This window comes from Anser cygnoides, chromosome 11 (assembly GCF_040182565.1).
Source record: "Anser cygnoides isolate HZ-2024a breed goose chromosome 11, Taihu_goose_T2T_genome, whole genome shotgun sequence".
NCBI classification, from domain to species: domain Eukaryota; kingdom Metazoa; phylum Chordata; class Aves; order Anseriformes; family Anatidae; genus Anser; species Anser cygnoides.
Genome location: NC_089883.1, coordinates 15,386,875 through 15,407,580, shown reverse-complemented (window position 1 = coordinate 15,407,580; position 20,706 = coordinate 15,386,875).

Sequence of the window (20,706 nt, the reverse complement as noted above, 5' to 3'; positions counted from 1 at the left end):
GCTAATTGTTCAGTGACAGGCAAAGAGGTTTGCGGGCAAAGGTGGCAAAAAGCCTTCTTAGAAGTCACATGGGTGAAGCAGTAAATCATGTTCTAGGGGCTACACTAAGGAGGAGAAGCTGTGTGAGAGAGGCATACCTCAGCCTTCTACCTTACATGACGCTAGCTCTCCATTAACAGCAGGGACTTAGAACAGATCTTGGTATTAGCTCTTTTCTGCCAGTGACCTTACTTAAACAGAGCTCCCTCTCTGTGGGAACAGGTAACATTCAACGTGACAAACAAACTTCATAATATATATAATACTATACCACCTGCATTATTGATGTCTTTTTACCTAGAATACCTTTACAAATCAGAGAGCTGGGCAATTACCAGCCATATGAAGTTTACCAAGAGCAAATGCCAGATTCTGCCCCTGGGAAGGGGCAACCCTGGATGCACGTACTCACTGGGGTACGAGAGGCTGGAGAGCAGCCCCACAGGAAGAGATCTGCGATTTTGGTTCATGGCAAGAATGGGAGGTGTAATTTGAAATTTTCTCTTGACAAATATTTATTCATTGAAGGAGCAGATTCTTTCCCCTCCTTAAGAGTCTACAAATAACACTGGGAAAACTGGGCAACGTGGAAGTAGATTTTCCTAAGTACGCACCCAGAGAAATAAAATCATACCACCACTGGAAAAGTACCAAGCCAGTTACAGCAGGAATTAAACTATACTAGTACTTATCCTGGTCATACAGCCTTTTGACTTCATTTGAGGAAGTACTACAGCTTCAGTGCACGGAATTTTGTGAACTGCATTCTGTCCTGTCCTTTCTTCTGTCAGAGAGGAAAAACCTATTCTGTTCCTAAAATATTGAAATTCTTTCATATGCAAACACATCAGGCAACCACATAGCCCCAGGGGTACTGGCAAAACCTGTGAGACACCAGACCTGAGTGAGCTGTTCTTTAAAAGCTTGCTCTGATCAGGACAGCAAACTAAATGGATTCAAGCTGAACCTATTCTCTTCCTTCCTGCTTCCCCTTCTAAGGGTTTGATAAAGTACAGGATACCTAGACTTAGAAAAATTCCTCATCAATTCTAGTTGCCTTGTCAGAAAATGCAAATGCAATGGATTTGTCAAGAATCAAAGAGCTTTCATGGGAATGTAGAAAGTTCGAAGACATGCTAATCAAAAAGGGTTTTTTGGTCCACAACACATTTTCAGGTCAAAGAGAAAACCACTGTGTTTCCCCAGTCACTGGCAGCTAGGCACCAGCTGTGGGATGAGAGCAACTGATTAGACACAGGGATTTGAACACAGGTCTTTCCTCTTCCTCTGAGCAAGGTAGTAGGCTTATTTCCCTCTGCATAGACACTGAGGGATACTTTCAAATGTGAGATGACCATGACTACATAAATTTCCTACTCGGCTCTAAACTATGTCCTTTGGCAAGTGTCTTTCTGGCAACAAAAAGATTCTGCTGCATCATTCTCTTGCCATAGGAAAGAAAATACCACTTTGGGCAAGAATGCCTTTCAGACAAAGACAGGTGGGTTTCTGTCCTCAGACAATACTACTGCTCCTATTTATCAGTGGGATACTCAAAACATTTCAGGTATGATGGACAAGTTTTATTTTTTAAATACTATGTTTGTTTTTAAAAGCCCAATTTGCAGGTAGAAGAAATGAGGTGCAGATGAGATGTTTCCCCAAAACCATACAGGAAGTGAGGGAGCAGGGAGAAAAGAATCCTGAATCTATAAGCCAAACAGAAAGCATCTCTTCTCTTCTATACACAAATCCCAAAAAATTACTTAGCTGCTAGCTGTGTAGTCAGCCTGCTGTATGGTGTTTAAATGATCTAGCAGCTTACTTCCACAGAAAAGTCTTCTTCTCAAATAGTTTTAAATACTAAACATCTGCTGGAAGTGTTTCTTCTGCCAAACAAATGTCACATCGAGAAGGTCACCCGCATTGTGCTAACACCTTAATAAGTCATTTTTTCTTCCGTTGGTTTGATGTTCTAATATTTAGATACGGTTTGAAGTTTTCCACATTATTAGCCAGCAGCTTGTTCAGAACTATAGGAGGGAAGGTTACATTGAAGGCATCCTTTTCCCATCAGATCAAGTCCATGTACAGTACTCCAAAGCAATCTAAAAAGCTCAATCCATATTAATCCAAGTTCTGAATCTGAAAATACAGCATCCAAAGGCTTTGCTCCCTTGCCTGTTCTGCTTCATCTCCCCTTCTCTCTCTCCATCTCCTTCCTCTCTTTCCCTCTCCCTCCCTGCATCTTTCTCCTCCCCATTTATAGCTGCATGATATAACATCTTAATGTTTTGGGTAACAAGCTACAATATGCACACTGAGCTACAGAACAGGAAGTTATCCATATTTCAGATTCCAAATCTTCTGTAAATTCTTCCTGTTACAGTATATTTTTTGCCACCTTGTGTCATGCACCAACAGAGGAAAAATAGAGATTACTGACTAAGCAAAGGTCTGTGAAACCTGCACACTATTTCTGTAGCAAGACTGAATCCTTGGTTACAAAAATTATTCACTCTGAAGACAATGCAAATAATCCGTCATACACAGACAGTAATTTGGCTCTGCATTGTAGAGGTGACTGTGTTTATAGACAGGCTTTGAAATTCAGTTCTGGGGACTGCACTAGGTTTCTGACAGGGTAGTTTGAGAAGCTTTTGGGCCAGTACAATAGAGAAATAAGAATCAGAGAGCAAAAGATATCACTTTCTAGTAGGGTAGTGGACAATAACATTGCAGACTCATCCAGCTTTACGGATGAAATGAGCAGAATTTAGTTAATCCACACACACAGAAGTAGTGCTGTTACAATTGCTCAGTCAGCCATTCTGGGGTGAATCTGGATCATCTGGGTTTTTAAGACTATTATGATGATTTTACATTTTACTGAGCAGACTATTACTCATTTAATTCAGAAAGACAATGAATTCTTAACTGTGGAACCCAAGCTCACTGCTCAGAGGAAAACAGTGAACAGTTCAGACAAGTATTGGTACCACCACGTACCAAGTATTGGGACAAAATTAGGTTTTCTGTCAAAAGATATACAGCATTTTCACATGCTTTCGAAGGAGTTATAGAAAGACACTTGTAGGAAGAACAGCCTTTTTCTAAGCTATCTTCTGCACCTCAACTACCCTATCCGATTATGCATAAAGCAAACTAAACAAAAATTAGCTGACCTTTTATATAAATGTCTGAAATTTGGTGTCCGTATTTTAACATACTACTGAACCTCAGTATCGTTATTACTTTCTAATCAGTGGATTGCTGTATTTTGTAGTTCCACTGCTTTGGTAATATGCATTTTAGGTATTTTTTCATAGTTAGAACTCAACACCAGAACAGCTTTTAATGGATATAAGGAAAAAAGCAAAAGGCAAAGAACTGAAGAGAAAGAAAACTACTTAAGATTCACCTGTATCTTAGAGCTTTCAGTCAAAATATTGCAATTCTTATAATCAGGATTCAGGTGGAAAATAACACAGTATACTTTATAAGAATAAGGAACAGAAGAGGAAAAAGAGTCTTAAATTCATTTTTATTAAGAGTGTTGCTTCTCGGTTTCACTGCAAAACTGCCTCTGTTCAACTTACAAATTATTTTTTTTACAATTAGACAGTTGCAGTTGTATCTTTCTGAAAATTCACTTTTGAATAATTTCTTTGCCTTCCTCAGTACATTTTGCCTTGAAATTGATTTGAACACAGTGGGAGGATGCAAGAGGAATTCCTGCACCGGCAACAGAGATAAGTGATCATCTTACATAGGGCAAGTATACCCAGTGCAAAGACCCATGTAGCACACTATCGTGCTTTTAACAGCAAGCAAAAGTAAGACCCTAAGGTAGAGTATGAATGCAGAACAGATATATGTGATGCTTCTTTTGAGTGCTCTTACTGCAGCTGAGTCCTCAGCTATTTGCAGCTCAGGGATTTCCTGAGTTAGAGCAGTTTCTCTATGTTTAGCAGTCTTCTAAGGATTTCTTTTCCCCAATTTTGTACAGCTTCCTGTACAGCAGATTTGCAGGACTTACGGGTAATAGTTCCAGAAAAGAATATCAAGCAATTTTCAAGCCATAAATCTATGGAAAAAGAGAAGGTATGGCCTCAAGAGTAAATGATAAACCTAGAGACTCACCAAGGAACTTTGAGAAAAAAGAAAAAGCATTCATCCTTCTGAAACATCTGGGTGATCCACACCAATTCTTGAGCAGTTCATCTGTAAGGGCTTGCTCCTAGCAATTTTATCTATTATGGAAGGTGGAATGAAAAAGTCAAAGCTGTCATCTTCTGTGGCCAGGGAAAATGACATCTAGACTTGTTTGGGACTTGTGAGATTTCAGACCCAAACAAGGCATCCTGAAGCATACAGTCACCCTGGCAGAGCTTCATCACCTGGGAGAAAGAGCACTTGAGCAAGACTATAAAAAACAGCAAATTGTACTGCAGATTCCACAGCTGTGGCATTCTGACTGCCTGCACAACATTTGCTCAAAACTTTAACAAGCCTGCTCTTTGCACATGTCCACGATTATTTTACTAACCTGTATGCGCCCAAATCATGAGCAGACCACAAACTCTCTCTTCAGACCATGTGCTCAGCCTGCTGAATTCCACCAACGGTATGCTTGTGCCCACGAGAAGAGAACTAGCTTGAAACTCCAGTAAAGTAAATTCTGTTTTTAAAATCCTATATCTAGGACATCAATTACCCATCTCAGCATTCAAATGTCCAAAGCATCAGCTCTGATTTTCCGCTGATATAAGTCAGAGTTGATGTGGTTTCTTTGTTTTTGTTTTTAATCTTTCTGCAAAGTCTGACGTATTTTCATGACTCTCAATAATATTGCTTCATTTCAAATAGGTTAATAGCTTTTTAGTTCAAAATTGTAGTAAAATAACATAAGACACTAGTATGGCACCACCGGGCCACACACTGTTCCAGAAGACACATATCAATGCGATGTCTAAGTTAATCTGCCCTTTATGCCAAACTCCTACTGACATTGAAGAATTCTGCATACACAGAAAGAGTAGGTAGAATATAATACTAAAATAAAGTGGCAGCATCAACTGAAGTTCCTTGTTCTCCTGAGTTTGTCAAGGCTTTGTTACTTGGCAGCTTTTCATACAATATTTATTATGGCTGCAATTTTTTCCCATTAACATGTTTTAATCTGGGAAAAAATGTCACATTTTTCTACTTTAAATATACAAAGACTGACATTTTTTGAGAGCTCATCTTTAGTAGATTGCTTTTTGTTCTAACCTCGGAGGAGTGAGAAAGAGATGCTTCTCCTATCTTCTTACATTTTTTTCCTTTGAAGTCTATATATTCCCTGTGTTTTGGGTTTGTGTGGTATACAGATGCTCACAATAAAATGGAAATCATAGGTAGCGTTCAGGCCTTAAGCTATTATTGTTCAAACTACAAGTGGATAGAAAACTTCTTTGCTAATGTCAAAGATAGAACAAGTCATATATCAAAGAAATGGGTCAGAGCTGACTCCTCGGGCAGCCTAGACTCTCTCTGGTGCATCAGCATTTTGAATTAGCAGGTGCACATGTGCGATGTATACAGCAAATTGGATAATCTACTTCTTGATAGACTCAAAAACACTGGCATTCAGTCAGATAGTACTTCATCACTTATTCTACTATAGGTAATGTACATTGCAAGCAGCATGGGAAAAAATCTAGATGTGTCATAAGAATTCTTTTAGAACTCACTAAAATACAGTTTCTGCAAGCAATTATTTTTTTTTCACTTAAAAAAACTCAGCTCATACAAACTGCAATTTATATCGCTCATCTAGAGCTCGTGCCATGCATCAGAATTGAAAGCATAATTTTCATCTGTCTACATGAACTGAATTGTTGTTATTATCCAGTTTTCCAGATGTGAAAGTTTGTCATCTCTGTCAATGTCTGCATATCTAAATTTGTATTTCAGCAGTCTGGCTTACAGGTCTCAACCCATGCTGTGCATCTAAAAGCAAAAAGTAATTTCTATCCCACCTACAAGGAACGTCCCATTGTTATGATCCCATTTTCCTTTCAGAATTTGTCACTATTATTTTTTAATTAGGTATGTAATGTATCTAATATCCTTCACAGCCTCAAATTCCTTATTTAGTTTGTATTCTTAAAGTTCAGAAACACAAGCTCTCAACATAAATAGCTGGGGAGATCGTTCATGAGATTAATTCTTCCTTATGTAGACAGGCTGGTTTTCCAAATTACGAAGTGTCCTTTTTAAGTAACATTTACATTCACATCAAAAAAAACCTCATGTGAGTAACCTATAAGTGGACAATAATACAAAATAAATGTCCTGCTGAGTCTGTTAGACAGCAGTCTTTTACATTTGCCATTAACAGAATAGATTCAACAGGATACGTGCTGCTTTCAGCATCTTTTCCCTCCAAACATTGTTTAATCACAGAGAAGACTCATCCACTGAGCTGTTTATCCATGGTACCTACAAACTCAACTCAACTTAATACACATTTTTGACGCTACATAACTTTCTTACAAAAAGGAAGAAAAAAGTGATGTCTCAGGAAAGTAGAAAACATCCCTGACAAAATGTGGAGTACCTCACCAAAGAACGCTTGGGTACTGGTAACAGGTACAGGTAACTGCCCATCTTCAGTCACTGAGGATTTCTGCCACAGCACCAAGAAACAAGCGGGAACAGGTTCTGAGACACCCCAAGTCCAGTTCCTGCTAAGAGATTACATTTAAGTATCGAATGTTGATTTTGCGCACTATGTCTCTTTACCAGGAAGGATGAGAACTGGCACAAACTGTCACTACTGGGAGTCTGTATCTGTGGAATTTACCAGCTACCTATAAGTCTCTGAAAAAGCTATTTTACCTCAAGAAATGTTGAACTTGTAACTACGTGAAATTTCATCTACGTTCTGGCACATGTAGACCATCCACTGTCCTTTCTTTACAAAAATATATATCCTGAGCTACCTCAAACGGCACTAGATGATGTTTAGACATTTACCCGTACCCTCCTTGTCCATTCAGTGGCTACCACATTATAAGGATCTACACAGATACAACACAGATCTACAAGATTTCAAGATACAAAACAAGAGATTCATGGAATCCACAATTAAATCCTACTGTGCACAAGGAATTCTGCACCAGAAAGGAAACAAGATCTATGGAACAAGTGCTGGAGTTGGCAGTTGTGGAAACTGCAGTGTCGCTTAACACACAGTTTTCATTATAAATGCTATAAATATTTTACTCCATAGACAAGATGAGGAAGCAAATATATTACCAGCTTCACTGCTACAGGATTTTGTTACAATTCATGAGGAAAAATAGTTTTTGTGTGCAGGTTTTGGTTTTTTTTTTGTGGTGTTTTTTTCAAGGGGTATCATTCATTTTGCCATCTTTCTGTAACAGCAACGGTCACCCTGGCTTCCATTTCACCAGCCCCTTCTGCCCAAGTGGACCACAGCACTAGTTATCTACTTGGGTTTCGCAAATCTTACTAGGTTCAAGTATGTACAGGAAACATATAGATCCTTCTGCAATAATGAAGAATCAGGATTCTCTTCATCATGAAGTAAGTGGAGGCATCACTTCCTCTTTCAGACCACATTGCTTTGACCTTAGCTACTTGCCTCTCTTTCCTTTTTGTCCCAGAAATGGCTTGTATAAACATGATTTCTTCCCAGTGCCCTGCTTCCTATATTCTATTTTTGACAATTCTCATTTCTTATGTCAGCTGCATCTAAGGAACACCAGTAGAAATGGCTTCCCTGCTCAGGTAGATGTTCACAGGGAGTACAGAAGTTAAGGCTATCAGTTGTTTCGTGCCAGTACTGCTTGACTCCCCCCCTTTCCCAAAGCATTGAAACAGCTCTCCTGGGGCTAACAACAACATGCCTGTTATAGAAAAACAAATCTTCCGCTTCACAGTAGCACCAATAGAGGTAGAAAAGCCTTCACACAAAGAGCTAAAGTATTGCTTTTCACAACCACCAAATCCCTAATAATAGGCCTATGCCATCTAGTGGGCAGAGGACTGGATTGGGATTTACAGCAATTTTCCCAGAAATCCTGCTTTTGTGCTGAGGTGATTCTGTGTCTTCCTACTCCACACCCTGCACTAATACTGTGCTTAAAGGGTGAGTTCAGACAGAGTAGGGCTACCTCTAAGGACTTCTGTATACTGAATGTATTCATTACACAGTAAGTTGTTCTGGGTACCCTGGAACTGAAAACAGGGAACGATTTATTTAATATATGCAAATACAGTTCCTGATGGGTTTAGAACTGAAAAGTTCCTGAAACTTCATCATTGCACAAAAGAAGGAAGAGCTCATGCCTGCTACTAATTTTTGGGGGTAATGTGCATAACATTGTAACTGGTTCTGCATTTCACGCCACTGTACAATATTTCAAATATCTAAAGTTTGCAACTTCACTTTCTTTGAAAATTGAAGGATTTCTGTTTGAGAGGCAGTGAGAGTATTTCACAGAAATATCCCAAACGTGTTTTCTAACCTTGGAAATTTTTTGTCTCGGGGAAGCAGGGAAAAAGAATTGACAACCTTCACTCCCAGTAGATAGCCCTTCACTTGACAAGGAGTCATCCTAAGTTGTCCTGAGGCTCAGACCCTGATGTGGGAAATCCAAAGAGTTGCAAGAACTCTGTGCCACTGCCCTAATTTTGAAAAAAAGTACTGCTACCATTTGCATTAGAGTATTACTGAAAGGCCATTAACTGAAGGAGCGTCCCACCGTGCAGGATACTGGAGAGTTCTGCTGGTTTGTGTACCACATTGTACACCTTTTGTTTTTTTAGAGTGACACACTAATTTGACTCTTTCTTGGTCTGATATTGATACTTTAGAAGTGTCAGCTTTTCTCAATTTTAGACCCGACAGAAAAGGTCTAGCTATTCCTCTAAAGAAAGCCAAGCAGGCAAAATTTCAAACCTGCAGTCTGTATTTATTATGTGATCTCTTAAGATATATTTAAAAAAAAAAAAAAAGTTTTCAGCTGCTGTCTTGTGTGCTGGCAAGCTAGCAGAGCATGTGTAAATACTGATAGAAAATCCAATTTTGATGGAACCCTACTTTTGGACAGCAAAGATTTCACTGAAGGAAAGTCCATGTGCAGAATATTCTTCTACCTAAGATAAAATGTGAGTTGCAGGACATGTTTAGGATTAAACTAAGCCAGGAACTGAAAAGTCCTGTTCTTCCTATGAGAAAACAAGTTCTTCCCTCCAGAGAAACATCTGCCATGCTAAACCATCAAAGTTCAGGACTACTAAGTTACTACAACTGTATTTCAGTTGGTCTGTAGCTCTGCTGTTCACATAACATGATTCTGTTTGTGTCAGCTCCCTCTTTTATAAAATTGGCTCTCTTGCACTGATTTAGGGCTATGACAGATCATCTGATTTTTACAGATTAATAGTTACCTAACATCTGGACATTGCAGTACTGGCTAATGGCACCAAATGGGATTATTGCCCAAAACAGTACCCCTATTGCATTTGTCTCACACAGGACATAGCAGTCCAGTAACTCTAATAAAACACTGTGCACGCGAACAGCACACGGAGAGCAGATGGGGGCATTCACTGATGTATGGCGAGAGGAACAGGTGGCACAGAAAGGCCATGACATGGAGAAAAGAAAACTGCTGGGAAAGCCTTACTGCCCTGCAAGCACCAGGTTACCTTTATTTGTACACACTTGCTCGGTGTCAGTAATTCCCCAAGTTCCTCCCTGGAGGGAGAGGAGGCAGCAGGAAAGCACATCACTTCAGACATGAGCTGGCTTTATACTTCGCTAACTCTTTCATAAGGCTACAAACTAAAGAACATTTTGCATGAATCTTGGGACTGAATGCACGCTGTGGATTTAAACAGCACAAAAATAAGGGTTCATGATATCACAGCTAAAATCATGTCACACTAGGATGGTCTATTCCCATTCAGGATATCAGATAGTGTCAACCCTGTTCCAATACACTCTTAGGGTACATGAAGTCATACCATCAGAAGCCTCACAAATATACTTTTAAATAAAGATAAGAACAGATGAAAACTGAATATATGTAGCTTGCTACAGTCAGTTATCACATAAATATCAGCCATTACTTATTCACTACATAGTGGCAATTGCAGTTGTAAGGAAAAGAATGAACTACCACTCTACACTACCAGGCAAGAAACAGACACCAAGATGAGAACTCACTTCCGTTTTAACCTACTGTTACTGCTGAGCTTCACTCAAAATTTTCCAGGTGTAAGATTCAGGTTTAAAACAACAGTGACTGTAATCTGGAATTCAAAGCAAGGTCAGGAATTTGTCATTCTTGCAAACTATCTGCACTGAGCTTAACATACTTATATAGTGCAGAGCTTGCAGTTCTTTCAAGAAAGGATTTGTATTTTCCAGTGCAAGAATAAAAGGCAGTGGTTTTTGTTTGTTGGTTTACTTAAAAAAAAAAAAAAAAACTTTAGCTAAGATCTATTGTTCACCTTTTGTGCTCCATGTGGTTATGCATGCAGAACAACAAAAAAATCTTCTAGTGCTTCTTGACTAGAAAAGACATTCCAACATTCATACCATCATCCCTCACAGTCAAGTATCTGACTGAAAACCCAGAACCAGCTTCCATAATGTAGCTCCACAAAGGAGTAATCCCAAAGGAGTTCCAACTGTCTTGTTAACTTGGTTGCTAGTTGGAGCTACTAGAAGACAGAGCTATCCACTATTCTCCCTTCTGCGAAAAGAGAAAGGGCATGATGGGGGGAGAGCTTGTGAAAGTCAGATTATTTATTTATTTTGTTGTTTTGTGGGTTTTGTATTTTGTATTTTTTTTTTAAAAACAATTAAAATAAATCAGAGTTCTTAAGCTATTAGTGGCTGATCACTTGAAGGAAGGGTGCAGCTGTTTTGATTAATGATTAAACTTTAAATATTTATGATGGATGAAGTATGTATCTGGAAATGATTGGGTATACTGCTGTTTGTCATATGCTTCTCACCAGGACTCAACTGAAAATGAGATAATATCACACCAGGTTATAATTCTGGGATAACATGTTGTAAGAATTTGTAGAGACAAGCACTGTGGAAAAAGTATTTCAGTAGTTGAAAGCTGATTCCAGAATGTTTTCAGAATATTTTGAAATGAGCCTTTTTTTTCTTAAAAACAATTTTCTGATGACTTGGTGTCCTGGTTCCAGTTAGGACAGAGTTAATTTTTCCTCCTAGTAGCTGGTAGGGTGCTATGTTTTGGATTAGGATGAGAAGAGCGCTGATAACATGCTGATGTTTTAATTGTTGCAGAGCAGTGTTTACACCAGGCCAAGGGCTTTTCGGCTTCTCGCTCTGTCCTGCCAGCGAGCAGGCTGGGGGTGCAGCAGGAGCTGGGAGGGGACAGACCCAGGACAGCTGACCCAAACTGGCCAAAGGGGGATTCCATACCTTATGGCGTCATGCTGAACAATATATAGGGGTGGCTGGCCGGGGTGGGGGGGCCGGCTGCTCGGGAATAGGCTGGGCATCGGTCAGCGGGTGGTGAGCAATTGCATTGTGCATCACTTGTTTCTTACACATTATTATTATTAATACTATTATCATTATCACTATTATTATTATTGTTATTATTATATTCCTGTCTTAATAAACTGTCTTTATCTCAACTCACGGGCTTCACTTTCCCGTTTCTCTCCCCCATCCCAGAGAGGGAGGGGGGAGGGTGAGCGAACGGCTGTGTGGTGTTTAGCTGCCAGCTGGGTTAAACCACAACAGTCCTTTTGGCGCCCAATGTGGGGCTCGAAGGGTTGAGATATCGACAAATTTGACCTGAGTGTGTTAAACTAAAATTGGTATAAGTATTGGACCTGCTTAATAGTTGCTAGTCACGATGTTGATTGCCTTAATCTCCAGTCTGCTGTGCCTGTTTTCCAAATTGAGTTTTATAGCGCGTTACTTTCTGTATGTGCTCCCTGTTGCACTGTTTATCCTTTCCGGGCCCTGGTTTAAGATTGTTATGGTACTGTGCGGTGTAACAATGGCTTATGAAATGATGAAATATCTGGTCACGACTCTAACCTGGTATTTGTACTCAGCACTGACGTCGACTCTATACTTTGGAAACCATATCTCGGAAACTATTAGCAATTACACCTATTGGCTTTTTTCGTTAGGGAGCCAATCTGTGAAGGGGACAGGGGAAGACATGTTTCCCTACCTGTTCACTCTCCCTTTCTCCTTCACCACTCTCTTATCCCCCGAGCTAGTTACGGTGGTTCTCCGAGATGTTGAATATCCTTGGGATACTCAGACCAGCCTGCTCTTGTTGTTATGTCTCCTGAATGCGCTTCAGGTTTTGTTGAGGGTTAAACAACTACTTAGGAATCTCATCCGGAGATCTGTCTTGAGGCGGGATAGTTGCGAGTGGCAGGGAGTGTGGGAGGATATGGGCAGGTTTCTAGAGCAGTGGTCACCTCCAGTGTTTTGGACATTCACCCCTGAACAACTGCAAAATCCTAAAAAGCTGGCAGAATGCTTGAAAAAAAGGTGTCATGACTCTGGCAGTTCCAAAGTGACACAAATCACTGTAGCGTGCTGGGGTCTGGCTTGTGCCTATCGAGCTGCAATTGATGCTACTATCAACCTAGCTCCAGCTCCTGCAGCCGCTCCAGCTCCTGCTCCTGCAGCCACTCCAACCCCTGCAGCAGCTCCAGCTCCTGCAGCTGCTCCCACTCCTGTGTCTGGGTCAGAGAAACGAGCTGTAGCAGTGCAAGTTGACCCCGCATATAAATATGGAGAGGCCTGGCAGATTGATTACATCACACTCCCTCAAACCCGCAACGGCAAGCGCCACGTACTTACAATGGTGGAAGCAACCACCGGATGGATGGCTGGAAACATATCCTGTGCCCCATGCCACCGCCCGGAACACTATCCTGGGCCTTGAAAAGCAAGTCCTATGGCGACATGGCACCCCAGAGAGAATTGAGTCAGCCAGCCGGGTTAAACCACAACACTTGGTATTTAAAGTACTCTTGAATCACAAGTTTTCAAATGCAGTTTAGCATTTACTAGGAGTATCCACCATCTGAACTCCACCTGAAGTGTTGCAGGCAAGCAGAAATAACAACTGCATGGTAATAGTAGCTACTATGGTACCTGCAAAGAAATGAAGGCCTTACTGACTGATTAAACTGTTAATGTTGATCACTGCCTATCCAGACTGATAGCATCTGTATGGGCCTTGCTAGACAAGAGGGCCTGGGGATCTGGAATTTTTGGTCTTCCTTCTTCAGCAAGAATATAGGGGATAAGAAGATCCCAAGCAGACCAGCTCCATATTCTTCCTCTCTATTCCCTTTTCCTCTGAGCCAGGATGATAGCAGAAGTAAAAATAGTCTACTCATCTCTCCTTTTGATGTGCCACAAAGAAAAACATCACTGAGATGCTTTCATCTTCCATCCAGCATTTTGGAGAATTTTATACTGTCGCCTTTTTTTTTTTTTTTTTTTAAGGACAGTTGATGGCTTACAGAATATCTCCTGGGAAGATCCTGTCAGGTGGTAGATCTGGGCATGAGAAGAGGTCATAGCTTCCCTAGGGGCCATACTGTACAAGGAGAGGACAGGTCCTCGTAGGTGATGCCATTCAGAGCTCAGTTCATGCCTCCTGCTGGCAGAGAGGCACAGTGAGAGACACTGGTACCAAACAGCATTGTTAGACAAATGGGGAAAAAAACACAGAAAGCCAACTGTTTGAAAAGACCCAGAGCTGTAACCCTGAAGGTGAGAATTAAGTGAAGCATGAGCAACAGAAAACACTGCTGGGTGGTGTGGAATTGTATGCCTGCCAGTTAAAGCACTTGAAATATGCTGCAGTCTTTACAGTAACTGATACTGTTGTATTCGACATTCTTACAAGTCAGATAAGGTTAATGAATAGTTGAAAGAAAAAACTAGCTATGATATGATATGATTTATAAAGGACAGAAAAAACTACATAATTTTCGTTGTACTTTTGGAAAAGTCCTGCAAATGCCTAAGAATTTCACAGAAAATGCAATATATAATTATTAATACACATTTACCTCTAGCACAATGTAAGGTAATTATTTTAGATTTTAAGAAAATCCCGTGATTTGTCATGATTTTTTTTTCAGATAGTTATGAAATAACCTAAAGAACTAGTTTGTGACCTTCCGCAGCAATATCTTCGAAGAAAAAGAGCACATTTTGACTCAGTCTCTAAAGACACATCTCTAGTCCTTCTAGTGAGTAAGTATATATTGCAGATCATATTAACATACATTATCGACCAGTAGCAAAAACTTTGTGAGTGGAATTCAAATTCCAAGATGGTTTGACCACATAATTTTTATTTTAGACAATTTCACCAGGTCCAAAATTTTTTATCACATAGTTCAGCCTAAGGCAAAATTCTAGACCTGAGCTAGAATCCATGATCATTAGATAGGTCTGTGCAGAACAAGAAATAACATGCCATTGCAATCAGAATATTTCTCTATTCATAATGACTACTGCATAAAATCCTTCAGACATAAATCAGCTCCTGATGCTTACTTTTTGAGAAGTCTAGATAATTACTTCCTGTAGTTGTCAATATTCAGAATTACTTTTGCTGCCATTAGAAATATTTAGGATGAAAATATTCTCCCATTGGTACCTTTGTATGGTATTAAGGCTGGGAAAGTATTTATATTTAGGTTTCACCCAAGAGAAAGATTCTTGTATAATTCAGTGCTACAGATAGAGGAGAAAAAACCTCTAGGCCACAATATGTAGTTAATATTCAGAATTAAGTCAGTTTCTTATGCATCAACTGGTAGGTCAAATTCAGCTTTGTGTGCTGTAATTTATAATACAGCTTTATGCCCAAAGCAATATGGAAGCCCTGAAGCAACATTGTGAATTATTATGACTGAATCAGAACACTACCTACCAAAATGTATATGATTTCTTATATTTCTACCGTATACAGACAATAAACATGATGTCAAATAGTCCTGTGCTGCAAGGACACCTAAATAAAATATCAGTTTTATGACCAGTGTCAGCATTTAGCAGTCTACTTCCTGCAGTCTTAGTACAACGTAGTCCTGCTGCTTCAGCTGGTTTAACTAATCCAGTAAAAGTAATACGAGGAAATTTATAACTTCCTTAGAACTCACCTATTTCTCTCCCCAAAGAGATAACAAAACTGCACAGCCGTTTGGGACTATTACAGCGTTGTCCAGACTCAGACTCTGTATGTCATACTTAGTCCTTAATATGGAAAAGACACGAGGCAACGTGCTCCTGGTAGTCCTCAGGAGCTAGAGCTGAACTGCCCTATGCCCTTCTGCTTCCACACCTGGGCTCCTTGCTGCTCCGAAGCAAACAGACCCCCCATCGTCTAGGGGCAAAGCCCTGCTGCCTTTGCAGTGCCACCACCATGGAGGAGGACTTACTTTTGAATGGCTTAAACAATCCTACCCACTATAAAGGGGAACATAGGCAACGGACATCTCTGAAACAGTCAAACCTCCCATTACACTGGCTCTTCAAATGTTAAGGAAATGAATTCCTTCTCTCACATTTGTCTGGACAGTGTTCTAGAAACAGGATAAAAAGACTTTATAAAACATACAGTGCCTTTGTCACCTCTAAAACTAGACATGTTTTTATCTTTATCATTTCAAAAGGTAAGTGAACTTAAGACCTGGGATCATTAGGCCAAATGTGTGTCAGAAGCATCCCTCTGAAGTTTATTTTCAGCCATGATGAGTGGTATGTGTGGAGACAGACTGTTTCCATTTAAAAAATGCTAAGTTTTATTCTCCCTCACTCTCTGTCCGAGAGCCCTACCCCATAACAAGTGCATTAGCAGTAAGCAAGTTTGCAATTCAGGCTTGTTAGCTGCTTTCTCCACTCCTGCTAATACTCTTAAAGTAGTATGTTGTATTGTGAAAAAAATAGATTAAAAACAACAACACTCTACTTTTAAAACCCATCAATATTGGCTAATTAATTTTATTTGGATGTCGCTTGCCGCCACAGCATAGAATGTCTCTCTGAGCTCAAAGAGCCTTATTTATACATTTATTGGAGCAGTTTTTCACCAGTGTATCCCTATGACTCCACTATAGTGGATTTAAAGCTCCTCCTGATTTCCACCTCTGTGAGAGATCAGAACTAGTCCCAAGAGGTTTAAGTCTCTCCTAAATTAGTTCCCAATGTGGAAGAATCTGCAAATAAACTAATTAGAGATTAATTGACGAATACATATAGATAAGTTAATTAGAGATTAATTAGTGCTTATATAGTATGTTCCTTAGAAGATGTAAATTGCTCTAAAAGTGCTAAGTATTATATGTCAATTAACAGCGTTTCTATGGCTGACAGTTCTTAGTTACTGTATATGCACTGTACTTGCTGGTGTATCTACCAGTCACACATCTCTACACAATTCCTTCTGTATAGTTTGTCATAATGAATTAGATCTTCTCATCTTCTGAAATAATTAACTGGAGGAAAAACAAGAAAAATCAAATCATGGTGAACCATCAAAATGCAGACACCTCCAGAGAAGAAAAAGAAATGTCCTCTTCTGTTGTGCAAGAAAGGGTGAAGTAAATGTGAGGAGTCATACTCAAGCCTAAGCTGCATGGTTTCACAAATACCCACGTGACCCAGCCACAACAAGGTCTCCCCCAAAATTTGAAACCTTAGCTTCTGAAGCTCTTCTCCCATGGCATATCAACCACCCAGAAATATAGACAGAAGTCAAAGGAGCATGCATAAACAAGACTGGGCCAGTACAAACTCGTCATGTGAATTCTTTGCCTATTTTACCTAGCCATTATTTCCCATCTGATTTCGGTTAATAAGAATTGTATATTTTTGAATCAATTTAACTCCAAGAGCTTCTGTAATCCCTCAAAGACTATATTACATGGGCTCTGGAGGATGTCCTATATTGTAAATACACTTTTATTTAGGAAAGGTATTGTGAACTTTCTTTCACCCTGGTTTTCAACCCCAACCATATATATTCCTACACATTTTCCCCTGTTTTGAACTGGTTGCTAGCACTAAAGTGTTCATCAAAGAATAAGCAGCTATAACTGAGTCTTGAGTCCTTCCTGGAGATGACAAAATTTGAACTGTAAGGCTTTCATCGAAAAATTTTCAGAAGCAAGTCCTATATGCTGATTTGCACTCTAAAACCAACACCAATGATATATGCTAATAAGACAGTTAATAGAGTTAGGGAAAATTAAGCAATTAATGCAGAAGTCACAACACAATCAAAATTAAGGATAACTATTCAAGTGTACAGATTACCTTGCTGGTGTGCACGTGGGTAGAGCCTTAAGTTACAGGTCAGTAGAACCCAGCAGACTCCGGACACACAAACCCTATATAAACATTCATCAAAGCTGACACTTGAAAACCACAGAGGAAGAAGCCAGAACTAGTCTTCTGAAGAAAAAGGAAAGGATTGTAAATTTGTACCCTGGGAAGAAAGACTTTAGCATCTTGGTTCTAATTAGTGTTGGCAGAATTAGTAACCCAAAAACAAAAAAGCCTGAAAAATGAATGCTAAAACAAAATCCTAGGTACAATTATTGCAGGACTAAACATTAGCCAGGAAAGGCTTCTCTTATGCAAGAATCCAAACAGCATCAGCTAAATGAGATGTGTATCAAATCCCCTGTTTTTTCCAGCTACATACACACATCCCATATGCTAGCAAAACAATCAAGAAAAAGCCCTTTCATGTAACTCACATAAAATGAGCTCCTCGGTCACGCTTCTAAACCTTCTTCTGGCTATAGCAGAAAGCTCCTGACACAGTGCGTTCTTTGTAAGCACCTCTAGGAATGATGAGTTGGACCGATAATTCTGTTCAGATGGTTTTGGTTTAGAAGATGTAAATGGAGTTTTATTCTTTTGGCAAATAACAGGACTTGTTACGCTACTACCCAGAGGACAGTTTGAATCCACGGTTATTACAACTGCAACAACGACACAGTTTTCCTTCTCCTTAAGGTTTAACTGAGCAATCCAAACCCTTGTCAGCTGGCACATCTACAGTGAAGAGGCTCATTCTAAACAACAACAATTTTTATGAAATATGCAAAGTTCTTGATTTATTTCTGTCTTTGGTCTTTATAAAAGTTCATATACTGCTATAGTGGGACAGACAACAGACACTTGAAAACAAAACATTTAAAATAAAAGTAATCAAAGGCCTAGGTTTGTTAGAAAAAAAATAACTAACAAACTTCAAGACAGCACAATAAAACTAGTCTGCTGAAGAATTTTTAGTCTTCAAAGGTGCACAACAACAGGACAACTGAGAACAGTCTTACATTACATTGGATACCAAGGGTTAACAACCTATGCATGATATAAACCACACAGGACTTCATATTTATAAAGTAATATAAATACTAGCACTAATACCACTTACATGCATTCTGCGTAACAGAATTTACCAGGTGTTTAGCACTAAGCCTCAGTTGCTTTCTGCTGATACACAGAATACCTTATTCATACTCAGTTTAAATTCACTTCCAACAGTATTTTCTTTAATGCACAAACATCTGATCTGCTAAATCATGAAACTGATCCAGTGGAAAAAAGGATGTAGAGTTGAAACTCTACTCTGTTTACAGATTTCTTGCTATATAATTTGCAAGCTTTATGCTTTCTCTACTTCACTGTTTCTACCATACTTAAAAAGGAGTAGACACATACTTCAGAGCATCAGCATTGGTTCAGCTACCTACAGAGCCTCAACCCATCTTGTCATTAAACACCCATATGTGGTCTTGTTTTTACTCCTGTGCTACAGGCCCTACACCTTGCTCACCAAGAATATTAGCAACAAGGGGCTACCAGACTACAGAACATTATTAGCTTCAAACATAGGTAAGGACAAATCACGCTCAGCACTGTTTCTGTAACTGGAGTTAGCTTTTGGCCCCGTAACGCCATTAATTGCAAGTTCAGGACAATTTGCATCTGCTTATGAGCCTGGAACAGAACCATATTTATGAACTAGGAACACCTGCTGTAAAGTGTAAGGGTCATGGGTGTTGAGCAGGATGATATCTTACCTGCAGAGGGTCAAAGGTTCCCAGTGTAAATGCTGCAGGGGTTTGCCACTACTAGTGTTCAAGCCTTAGAGTACAATCAGAGCTGGTCTAACTTCAGGCAGAAGAATTGGTCTCCCAGGTGACAGGTTCTCAGAAACACAGCAAAAGATGCGCTGTCTAGGCACTGACATTTAACCAGTTTGCAAAGGGTAGCAATAACTAAAAGGCAGTAGCTGAATACAAAGCTTTTGGGGCACACACTTCAAAGAGACTGATTTCCTCCTAGCCTGCCTTTCCGCCATTCCCCCTTTCTCTTCCCACACAGAAAGCACTGTGAATACATACAAGAAAGAGTCTGTACTATTTCTGCTCAAAGGTCAGTAATATCATTTTTGTCATTTTGCCTCTTAAAAAAATGTTATTACCTTAACTTGGATGATCCTTTTCAACACAACGCCATGACTGTGAATCACCTTCCTGTTCATAGGTGCAACTCTAGCACCTGACACATGAACTGCTCCTGATGGATGTGGAGAATGTGTTTCTCTGGCAAGGCTGTGCTTGTGCATTACTTGGCACATGGGAAAATCATTCCTGGATTATCTTTTTTTTTTTTTTTTTTAAATTTCATTTAATGTTAAAATTCTTCAAATCCTGTTTCCCATCTGGACTCTTCCAGGCTTTTCCAGGACATTTGTAAATGTTTTCATTTCCCTTGAGTACGTACAGCCATCTTTTCAAGTGCATCTTTTCCCTGCAAGCAGGCACCACTCGCACAGCTTTCATACCCAGAGAATGAAACATGCAGTCAAAAATGCGCAAAGCTAGTGCAGGATGAGTAAAAACTCTCAAGTGTATGTTGCTCATTAATTAGTCAACACAGTCTCCAGCTGCCTCCCTCATTCAAGGCTGTTTTCCTTAGCTTTTTTTTTTTCTTTTTACCCTCAAAGGAAACCAGCTCCATACATACAGCTTTCTTTAAAGAAGATTCTGCTGTATCTCTGATGTCACCTATATTAAGTGTTTCACATAAAACTAGAGAGCACACTTTAGTAACATTATGCTGACTCTTTTCCTTGAAGTCATTTATGTCTTCACTTTTTTTTTTTAAATGTTAGAGTTTCTGTTACAGTAGAGGAGTATACTGTAATATGAACAAAATGTGTTAAGTCCCCTGATCTACCTGTGTAAGGAACAGGAGGTACATTATGCACATGAACAGAAAACAGAATCCAGGTAACGTACAGTAAATTGTTATCCAACTAGAAACACGGGGAATCCATTTTGTTAACTGTTTTACAAACGAGTACAAAGGTATCAGTGCTAACTATCTAGCAGCTCTAGACTATGCAAAAAACATTAATATTCCAACATGCACCAGAGTGGCTAGCATACAGATAAAACATATAAATGTGAAAAATTATTTGTCCAAAGCTGGAGAAAATATTTAGAAGCAGCCAAGAACAGGAACTTATATCTCCCGGAGTTTAGTCTAGAGCCATAACCTTGGCTTATTATCAGTGACCT